The 8,053-nt window shown below is 39.3% G+C and overlaps 1 pseudogene; it reads left to right on the top strand.

The window, feature by feature from the left end:
- The first annotated feature begins 242 nt into the window (after positions 1–242).
- LOC126647689 (ralA-binding protein 1-like) lies at positions 243–1,279 on the top strand (annotated as a pseudogene).
- Positions 1,280–8,053: the final 6,774 nt, after the last annotated feature.

An 8,053-nucleotide genomic window follows, 5' to 3' on the forward strand; every position in this document is an offset into this window, starting at 1 on the left:
TCCTAAGGATGTTGAAGACTGCAATGAGATCTCTCCTCTCCAGGCTGAAAAGACCAGGTGCCCTCAGTCACTTGTCATACGGCTTCCCCTCCAGGCCCTTCACCATCTCTGCAGCCTGACAACGAGGCAGAATGGGGAGCGAGGTGAGGCCCCACGTGTGAGGCTGAAGGGGAGCTGCTGTCCCAGAGAGCAGGTCCCTGATAGTGTCATTGACATGTAGTAGAAAATTTCAGGGAACCAGAATGACCAAGTACTTCCTACTTCCCGCTGGCAGCCCCAGTGAACACCATCAAGTAGAACACAGTGGGGGTCCTGCTCATACTCCCAGTTCTGAAGAAATCAGTCCTGCAAAATTCCCTGGATGATACTGCATCAGTGAGCCTTCACTCCCTTACGACACTTGTGTGAGCCCCCAGATATAGTGTCTAATGATGAAGAGGACTATGGGAAGAAGAAAGGAAAATTTAAGAAGAAATTAAAAAGAACAGAAGGTTATGCTGCATTTCACTGGACAGCTCCAGTGATGATGCTGAAAGTCCTTCAAAGTTGAAGCAGTGCAAGGAAATAATGTCTTTCAGAAACCCTGATGTTCCAAGGAAAAAAAAATATTTAGAAACAAAAGAGAAACCCAAATATGAAAAACACAAGGAAGACATGCATAAGGAAGACAAACATAAAGAAAAGAAGTCAAAAGACTTAACTGCAGCAGATGTAAAACAGCAGACGGAGAAGAAGAAAAATAAAAAGTCAATTCAAAAGACAGAAATACCTCAAGTGGATGTTCCAAGTCATAGATATGTGTTTGGCATTCATCTGATGCAGTAAAAAGGACCATGGTGTATAATGGCACCCTCCTGCCAGCAGTTTTCCATAATGTATAGATTTCATAGAGAAGTATGGCATGAAATGTGAAGGCATCTACAGAGTTTCATGAATAAAATCAAAAGTTGTTGAGCTAAAAGCAGCTTAAGACTGAGATGAATCTCATAACCTGGAAGAATACAAGTTCACTACAGTAGTCAACTTGCTAAAACTGTACCTATAATTGCCTAAAAATTTCCTTACCAAAGAGCTTATGCCCCACTTTGAAGATGCCTGTGGATAGAGCACAGGAGCTGAGAAAGTTCAGCAGTGCCAGAGGCAGCTGAAAGAGTTACCGGTGTGTAGCTATCTCCTATTGCCTTGGTTGATTGTGCATATGTAACATATTGTTGCAAAGGAGCTGGAAACAGAAATTAACATCCAGAATATTTCTGTAGTGCTCAGTCCTACTGTCTAGATAAGTAACCATGTCCTGTATGTATTTTTTACACATATTCAAGAATTCTTTGGGATTGTGACCCCAAAGCATGTGACAAAAACTCTTCACTGGTCAAATATGGCAACGGTGCCAGAACTTCCAGAAACACAAGAAAGCATCAAAGAAGAAATGAGGTGACAGGAGTTCCTGCTGAACTGTTTATACAGAGACTTGTGGTCAGGGATGAAAGATTTATCCAAAGAAGAGAGACTCTGGGAGGTGCAAAGAATCTTAACAGCTCTTAAGAGGAAACTAAGAGAAGCTAAGAGACATGAGTGTTAAACAAAGATTTCACAATAAATTGCTAGTCTTTCAAAGGAAGATATCTCCAAAGAAGAAATCAATGAGAATGAGGAAGGTATAAGTATTCTGCTTTCACAGGAAAATGAGATTTTAACAGAACAAGAAGAACTGCTAGCTACAGAGCAGTTTCTACAGAGGCAGATTGCCTCAGAGAAGAAAGAAATTGATCATGTTTGAGAAGAAATAGCTGAAATAGGAAGTCACTAGCTACATGGTTGAAGCGAAATTGAGGAATGTTCTTCTGAGCCTGAAAGTGGAATGAAGATGAAGAGGAACTGCAGGTCATCACGGAAAATTTTCAGAGTCAGAATGAGGAACTGGAGTTAAAGAACAATCACCTGAAGTAAGCAATTCATAGCAAGGGACTATCATAGAATTGCAGGTACAGCTTCAGCTACTGCAGTGAGCTAAATCAGAGCAGGAGGTATAGAAAGCAGCCAGAAAAATGTGGGGATGTTTCTCAGCAGTAGAGAGATAGTGTCCTGGAGACAAAAATAGACAAAGAGCAGTCAAAGCAAACAATGACCAGCAAGTTAAGGCACCACCAAGTAAATACAGAAACTCCATTTTGATTGGGCTCCTTGGCTATGCATTAAATCACAACGTCAGTGAATATTCTGAGCTAGAAGGGACCCACAGGAACCACCAATTCCAACTCTTAAGTGAATGGCCCGTGCTGGGATTGAGCCCACCACCTTGGCATTATTAGCACCATGCTCCAATGTACTGAACTACCAAACTGTGCAAATTACTGTAATTTGGGTCAAACTGAATAAATTTTTACTGTCTATGTACACTCTGTAAAGAAACATTTAGGCCTGGAGACTTCTGTCTCTAATACTTGTGGCTTCTACTCGTCTGATGCAGGTGAGTTTGGGGAGGCCAGAGACTTTTCCAGTTAACGTCAGGTTATTTCAAGACTGGTTACCTTCAGGTGATTTAAAATAATTCAGTAACAGGGTTTTTTAAACTAAAATAATTATTTGCATTATGATACGTAGCTTGCTATGAGTTTGTAGGAGGTGTTTTGAGTTACACCAAAAAGCACCTGCATTTTAGAACCATTTATAAATGTTTAATTTTTTCCTTCCATTTTAGGCTCTGGCTATGACTAATTTCCTAATGGAGCTGTTTTTTTAATTTCCAAAGCATGGTTTGTATCGTTATTTAACTTCTGTTGGTTGCTGTTTGTTGTCTGAGTTTCTTTTAAATATGTTAAACAACTCTACAGTGTGCAAATAACCTTAAAATTATCATCCAGTGCAAAAGAAAATTGTCCACTCTGTGTGTTTCTTCAGAAAATACACCCTAAGCCAAGATGATGTGTGAGAAAAGAGGAAAATAGGAGATTGTGTATCAGACACTTCACAGAAAGGCAGCTTGTCATCTATTGATTCTTGTGGCCTTTTCTTGATACAGCAACATACAGTCCTTTAATTAATTACTTTTACGCATACTATGTACAGTTTAATTTTCATAATTGCACGTAATTGTAACCTTTCGGATTTTATTTGCAGTAGTAAAAAAAAATCCCTTCTTTCCCTCTCCAGATGGTTTACCCTCTGAATCTCTTTTCAGTGAGGAAGACCTCAGAAAAAAAGCAAAGTATCAAATTTATACAGTGAAGGTACTTAAAAAATATGCAAACCTGGCACCAATAATCACATTCTATGATCAAGGCTGATACCTGATCTCATTTACTACGTTGTAGTCATCAAATTTCATCATCTGCAGGTTTGTAACATTTACAGCCTTCCAAGCAAAGGACAGCACTCCGGAGCAAGACCTTAGCTTTGGAGTTGGGCTGGGGACACCTCATATGGGAACCATTTGTTACAGTGACTCTCATGGGTTGTGAAATCTCAGCCTGCTTCTTCACTTGCACACATTTCACACTCGCATAATTTTGCAGAGGCCTCCAGTGAGCAGGGTTTTGTGAGAGAACTAGGCACTGACCCATTTTAAGTAAATGGAGGCAGTGAAAATGAACAGATGTTTCTGGAGCTCACCTCTGCCATTTTCCAGCCATCCCCAACACAATCTAGAGGAAACAAGAGGCAGTAAATGAATTATGCAGGTAGGTGAGAAGGGTAGCACATTTGTAACTAGATCTAGACTGTGAGTTTATTCTATGATCACTGAAGGCAAGTTAAAAGAGTTGTTGTAATAAGCAATGGTCTGAAACTAAACAGTTGTTTACTAAAAAATAATTAATATTCATAAATAACATTTCTACAGGGGTTGTCACAGGGCTGTTGCATAACTATGTGGTTATAGTCTGAGTAGCACTCTAAATCAAAAAAATGACCAGCTGAACATTTTATTCAGCTCAAGAAGTGTACCTAACTATAACACACCTGGAATATGCATACACATTCATAAAATATTACAGTCGTCCATTAATCAGTCATACGTCATATTTCTTCCATCTTTTCTTATTTAAATACCATATAGGTAGGGGTGCCTTCAGACATCCTGGGATTTGGAGGTTTACGTGTTGAGGAAAGTTGATATTAAAGAACAAAAACAAAGCACCCCATGCTGAAATTTGCAATTCTGAGCAAAGGCAGCATGTGGTATGAATGAATTATTCTGACTGAAGTCCCTACTTGTTTCTGCAGATGTAGAATGCCCTGAGTGAAAACTTGGAGGGTAAGGCATAAGTGATTGCCTGGTTTTGGTAATCATTTGGAGGCCAATGAGGAGGCCTTTCTCAGTCTAGATAACAAACACATTTAAATAAGTTAATACAATTCCTCAGAGCTTTTTATAGAAAGATAAGTAGACAGCACCTAAACAAAGTCAGAAAGTGGATATAACAAAGCAAAACCATTATAAAGATGTCATGAGAAATCTGAAGAAATCTTATACTGACATACTGATTTTATTGTACTGAAAGAAAGAAGACCAGAAACACAGCCTGGAAAATGGCATTGCCTAGGCATTTGCAGACTTAAGTACTTTGTTTCAATAAGTCTAATTACAAGGATGTCTAGAGCTATTGTTATGTTCATGGTATTTGAGTGACATCAGTTTAAAACGTGTACCACTCAGAAAAACACTTAAAATGTGTTAAACTTTAAACAATGGAACTCTTTAATTGTAGTCGTGCAGTAACTGAATGCTTACTGTCAGGCAGATGTTCAATCGTGTTGAATCAGACTTTTCTTGTGTCTTTTCAGAAGATGCGCAAACCAGCATTTTTTTAAGAAAATTCAACAAAACCCAACTGCATTGTTGAGTTAAAAAAGAATGAAAACTTCAGTTGCCACTGGCGTGGCTTTTCTTAATATTAAGAAACAGAATACCATGGGACTGTTAGTGCTTGCAATGAATTCCTTATTGACTCCATATAACCCAACTGCAGTATAACAGTTCTTAACTTGACAGTTTATCCAGATGACAGGAAACACAGTTTAGTAATAGATTATAAGGAAAGGAAGACACATACATATTCAGTTTTTGGATTAACCTTAATGATGAAGCCTGACCAATTTACAATGAAAATTGAGATAGACAAATAAAAATATGGAATCACAAAATTATAGAATCATTTAAGCTTGAAAATGACAACATCAGTGAGTCCAACCACACACCTAACACTGCCAAGTCCACCACTAAATCATGTCCCCAAGCATGGGGGTTTTAACTACCTCCAGGCTTTCCTGGGCAACCATGACCCTTCTAAGCTGCTGAAAGTGTTAAATGGAAGGTAGAGCTCTGAAGCTGGGGAATGTGCCACAAAGTACTTCAAATCTTACAACCTCAACACAGAAAAGTCTTCTTAAGTACAACTCAAAGCCTTCCACCTCAGGATATTGTGCAGTGTTGTAAGTTTAGCTCAGTAGGTTAGAGCACAGTGCTAAGAATACCACAGTTGTGGGTTCAATCCCTGTGTGGGCTATTCATTTCAAAGTTGGATTCAGTGGTCCTTATGGGTCTCTTCCAACTCAGAATATTCTGTGGTTTTGAGCAAGATTAAAGCAGTGATGACCAGAAGGTAACTGCTAACAGTGATGGCCATCAAGTTTCAGTTTTGTTATGTGTATCCTCAGAATCTGAAATACTTATTTTAAAAGATTTCTGTTCAGACAACCTCAAGACAGAAATCAGACAGAAACAGTAAGAAGAGCATTACTTGTAAAAAAAATTAATAATATCCTTATTTGGTACTTGCACACAATCTATCATTTCAGAAGTCTTCCCTGCTTTTTGATGTGCTTATCATATGAGTGTCCATATGGTTATTTCCTGTTCCACAGTAGGTGATCAGATTCTACCTGCTAGCAACACCTCCTCTCAGCTGGAGACAAAGGAAGGAGGAAAAACTTCAGGAAGCACTCTACTTGCTATGCAAGGATTTCCTATCTGCTAGCAAGAAGCAAAACAGGGACAAAAAATAACTGACACCAACGGAGCAACAAGACAGGATTGTTTCCTCCTGGTTTCCTGAGTATGGACTCTTTCACTATTCCACTGGAAGCAGGGAATAGTATTTAGCACAGGTGACTCCTGCTTCATAAATCCAGCTCACACAGGTAAGACATCTATCATGGTGTTTATATATTGTAGAAAAATTAAACCACTTTGAAAGACATCCACTTAGCTTCAAGTGAGGAGGCCTATTCTAATGGTCTCTACAATTGTATCATTTTTAAGGATTTCAAGGAGAAAGCTAGGGAATTTAGAAAATTACTTCTGAAATCCCCAGAATTTTAAACTCCCTAATGAAAATGTGGGTCGTCATTAACAACATAGTCTTAACTATACTCAGAGATATCTCTATTTACAATATGTGTGTGTTAGCAAGTAATGAAACATCTTAACATATAAATAACTGATTAATTACTGGATTGTTCTGTGACTTGTAAATCAGGTCTAAGAGGTGATGCAGTAAAACAGTTCAGATCTGCTAGCTGTGCATCAACATATTCAGCTCCAGAGAGATAGATGAAAGAAAGTGAACTTTTTCCAAATGATCAGTAATCAAACCTAGTTGTTTTCCTAGTACTTTGTGGTAGCATGAATTTCATATTACAAAACTTCTTTTTACCAGTAGTACCAAGTCTGAGCCTGATAGCACTGTGAGTGTTGGGTTTGACCCTGTCTGAGAAACACATGCATCTTCAAGGCTCAAAAAAATTTCTCTTCTCAGCGACTCTTCTGTTTCTGATGGGAAATAGTTAATTTCCAAGAGAAAGGATTTTCATCAACTTCATAACTCCATGAAGAACCAGGCTGTATTTCTCGTGGAAGTCACCAGACGGTGGTAGCCCAACCATTTAGAGTTTGTATGCAAATTACTTTAGAAAAATGTTTGGTAATCTGTAGCAAAAGAAAATGGAAACTAAAGAACTGGAGAGCTGTGGGTTACTTCTTTATCAGGCATTTGAATGGGCTGCCCAGGGAGGTGGTGGATTCTCCATCCCTGGAGGTGTTTAAGAAGAGACTGGATGTGGCACTCAGTGCCATAGTCTAGTAACTGTGGTGGTAGTGGATCAAGGGTTGAACTTAATGATCTCAGAGGTCCTTTCCAACCCATGTGATTCTATGATTCTATGATTCTTCTGTTCTACAAGCTGTTTATATTTACACTAATTTTCATTACTTCCCTTCCCTCCTTTCAGTCTTCTTTGTCTTCCACCTGCTATATGTAGCTATTTAGGAATAGGTCTAGTAGCAGTCAAGTGTGGGTGGAGAACCTTCTATTCCACCTGTATTCAGGCTGGCCAGGTTGAAGCCAGCCCTTGTGCAGAGGGTGTGTAGCTACATTAATGACCAAATACATGTTAATATACTGTGACTGTGACAAACACTGTTTTTCAGCAAGCCAGCTGAGCTACCCAGCTTCCAAACGGGCTGGGAATGCCAATCAATCATTGAGCTGGCAGCAGTTAAAATTTTCTCTCACATGTACCCATCGGTGGCTCCTCTGCCTTTCTTCAAGGGCTGTGGGTTCAGACCAGACATTTCTCTGCCACATTCATAAGTCTAATGCTGGGCAGCTCTCAGCACTTCTCATGCCCAAACTGGCCAAACTTCCCCCATCAGCCCAAGTCTGTGCCTAACTAAGTATGAGTGGAGACCAGCTCTGATATGCTCTGATATCCTCTGATACTGGCAGGACAAGTGCTTCTGTGCACCTCTAACACAGCTCTGTAGAGCTTTGCTTTGGGTAGCTCTATTGTTCTGGTAATCCTGCCTTCTAATGAAAGCAACCAGTGTAGTTTTGTGCCATGGAAAGATTTTTTTTTGCCTTAAGCCACTCCTATCTACAGGGGAGAGAATATTATGCTACTTCATCCATAGACAAAATGTCTTTAAAAAGGGGGAGAATAGGACCAAAATAAAAGGAAGAGTTTGCATAACACATTTCATCTACTTACCTACCTATTTCAGGATGAAATTAGTTTTACATGTCCAGAGGAGTATTTAATTGCAAGACCCACA

This window comes from Myiozetetes cayanensis, unplaced genomic scaffold (assembly GCF_022539395.1).
Source record: "Myiozetetes cayanensis isolate MyiCay16 unplaced genomic scaffold, myiCay2020 scf4, whole genome shotgun sequence".
Lineage (NCBI taxonomy): Eukaryota > Metazoa > Chordata > Aves > Passeriformes > Tyrannidae > Myiozetetes > Myiozetetes cayanensis.